Here is a 2,500-nt window from a genome sequence, read left to right as displayed (position 1 = left end):
CGTACCCAGGCTGGTATGGCCGTAAGCGAGAAACAATCTCTTGCTACAACATATATAGTCAAAGTGAGTGTGATAAACAGACATTGCATTTTCACCAATTAGATAAGCAGCTTGAACTTTGTGTCACTGAAAAAGTAGAAGAAATTACAAACACTGTTCCCATCACTTTTTAGCACAGGTAGTTGGATAAAATACAAACTTTATTTCCTTTCATCATTTGAACAGGGCAAAGGAGCACAAAGCACACACAAGCTGCATTCAGCAACAATATTCTTGTTTGTCTTATAAATACAAGGCAGATGCTAATTGAAAACACAAGGAAATGTGATCCTATTAAAAAGGCAGGAAGCTGCATTTAGTCAATTCATCATTAAATGCTTACTACAAGGCAGTGTTGCTGATGAAATAGTGCAGGGGCACACCCTCGTGGACAAAATGCTTACAGCACCTGGTATTCCCAGGCGGTCTCCCATCCAAGTACTAACCAGGCCCGACCCTGCTTCGCTTCCGAGATCAGACGAGATTGGGCGTACCCAGGCTGGTATGGCCGTAAGCGAGAAACAATCTCTTGCTACAACATATATAGTCAAAGTGAGTGTGATAAACAGACATTGCATTTTCACCAATTAGATAAGCAGCTTGAACTTTGTGTCACTGAAAAAGTAGAAGAAATTACAAACACTGTTCCCATCACTTTTTAGCACAGGTAGTTGGATAAAATACAAACTTTATTTCCTTTCATCATTTGAACAGGGCAAAGGAGCACAAAGCACACACAAGCTGCATTCAGCAACAATATTCTTGTTTGTCTTATAAATACAAGGCAGATGCTAATTGAAAACACAAGGAAATTTGATCCTATTAAAAAGGCAGGAAGCTGCATTTAGTCAATTCATCATTAAATGCTTACTACAAGGCAGTGTTGCTGATGAAATAGTGCAGAGGCACACCCTCGTGGACAAAATGCTTACAGCACCTGGTATTCCCAGGCGGTCTCCCATCCAAGTACTAACCAGGCCCGACCCTGCTTAGCTTCCGAGATCAGACGAGATCGGGCGTACCCAGGATGGTATGGCCGTAAGCGAGAAACAATCTCTTGCTACAACATATATAGTCAAAGTGAGTCTGATAAAACAGATATTTAGTCAATTCATCATTAAATGCTTAATACAAGGCAGTGTTGCTGATGAAATAGTGCAAGAGCACCCCCTCGTGGACAAAATGCTTACAGCACCTGGTATTCCCAGGCGGTCTCCCATCCAAGTACTAACCAGGCCCGACCCTGCTTAGCTTCCGAGATCAGACGAGATCGGGCGTACCCAGGCTGGTATGGCCGTAAGCGAGAAACAATCTCTTGCTACAACATATATAGTCAAAGTGAGTCTGATAAAACAGATATTTAGTCAATTCATCATTAAATGCTTAATACAAGGCAGTGTTGCTGATGAAATAGTGCAAGAGCACCCCCTCGTGGACAAAATGCTTACAGCACCTGGTATTCCCAGGCGGTCTCCCATCCAAGTACTAACAAGGCCCGACCCTGCTTAGCTTCCGAGATCAGACGAGATCGGGCGTACCCAGGCTGGTATGGCCGTAAGCGAGAAACAATCTCTTGCTACAACATATATAGTCAAAATGAGTCTGATAAACAGACATTGCATTTTCACCAATTAGATAAGCAGCTTGAACTTTGTGTCACTGAAAAAGTAGAAGAAATTATAAACACTGTTCCCATCACTTTTTAGCACAGGTAGTTGGATAAAATACAAACTTTATTTCCTTTCATCATTTGAACAGGGCAAAGGAGCACAAAGCACACACAAGCTGCATTCAGCAACAATATTCTTGTTTGTCTTATAAATACAAGGCAGATGCTAATTGAAAACACAAGGAAATTTGATCCTATTAAAAAGGCAGGAAGCTGCATTTAGTCAATTCATCATTAAATGCTTACTACAAGGCAGTGTTGCTGATGAAATAGTGCAGAGGCACACCCTCGTGGACAAAATGCTTACAGCACCTGGTATTCCCAGGCGGTCTCCCATCCAAGTACTAACCAGGCCCGACCCTGCTTAGCTTCCGAGATCAGACGAGATCGGGCGTACCCAGGATGGTATGGCCGTAAGCGAGAAACAATCTCTTGCTACAACATATATAGTCAAAGTGAGTCTGATAAAACAGATATTTAGTCAATTCATCATTAAATGCTTAATACAAGGCAGTGTTGCTGATGAAATAGTGCAAGAGCACCCCCTCGTGGACAAAATGCTTACAGCACCTGGTATTCCCAGGCGGTCTCCCATCCAAGTACTAACCAGGCCCGACCCTGCTTAGCTTCCGAGATCAGACGAGATCGGGCGTACCCAGGCTGGTATGGCCGTAAGCGAGAAACAATCTCTTGCTACAACATATATAGTCAAAGTGAGTCTGATAAAACAGATATTTAGTCAATTCATCATTAAATGCTTAATACAAGGCAGTGTTGCTGATGAAATAGTGC

General features: G+C 42.5%; 6 non-coding genes and 1 pseudogene across 6 annotated transcripts; all 7 read right to left on the bottom strand.

The window, feature by feature from the left end:
* The window catches only part of LOC145853199 (uncharacterized), a 119-nt pseudogene extending 92 nt beyond the window's left edge, over window positions 1–27 (bottom strand).
* Window positions 28–436: 409 nt separating this feature from the next.
* Window positions 437–555, bottom strand: LOC145887644 (5S ribosomal RNA). Its single transcript, XR_014399235.1, has one exon. It is a non-coding gene; the product is annotated as a 5S ribosomal RNA (ribosomal RNA).
* Window positions 556–964: 409 nt separating this feature from the next.
* Window positions 965–1,083, bottom strand: LOC145852155 (5S ribosomal RNA). The gene has a single exon (XR_014374009.1). It is a non-coding gene; the product is annotated as a 5S ribosomal RNA (ribosomal RNA).
* Window positions 1,084–1,222: 139 nt separating this feature from the next.
* On the bottom strand, window positions 1,223–1,341 carry LOC145853976 (5S ribosomal RNA). Its single transcript, XR_014374861.1, has one exon. It is a non-coding gene; the product is annotated as a 5S ribosomal RNA (ribosomal RNA).
* Window positions 1,342–1,480: 139 nt separating this feature from the next.
* On the bottom strand, window positions 1,481–1,599 carry LOC145886216 (5S ribosomal RNA). Its single transcript, XR_014397800.1, has one exon. It is a non-coding gene; the product is annotated as a 5S ribosomal RNA (ribosomal RNA).
* A 409-nt stretch (window positions 1,600–2,008) lies between these two features.
* LOC145852049 (5S ribosomal RNA) lies at window positions 2,009–2,127 on the bottom strand. Its single transcript, XR_014373903.1, has one exon. It is a non-coding gene; the product is annotated as a 5S ribosomal RNA (ribosomal RNA).
* Window positions 2,128–2,266: 139 nt separating this feature from the next.
* On the bottom strand, window positions 2,267–2,385 carry LOC145853975 (5S ribosomal RNA). Its single transcript, XR_014374860.1, has one exon. It is a non-coding gene; the product is annotated as a 5S ribosomal RNA (ribosomal RNA).
* Between the last annotated feature and the right edge of the window lie 115 nt (window positions 2,386–2,500).

The sequence above is a fragment of the Salmo salar genome, chromosome 08, assembly GCF_965601325.2.
Source record: "Salmo salar chromosome 08, fSalSal1, whole genome shotgun sequence".
Taxonomy (NCBI): Eukaryota; Metazoa; Chordata; class Actinopteri; order Salmoniformes; family Salmonidae; genus Salmo; species Salmo salar.
This window is presented reverse-complemented; position numbering and strand designations above follow the sequence as displayed.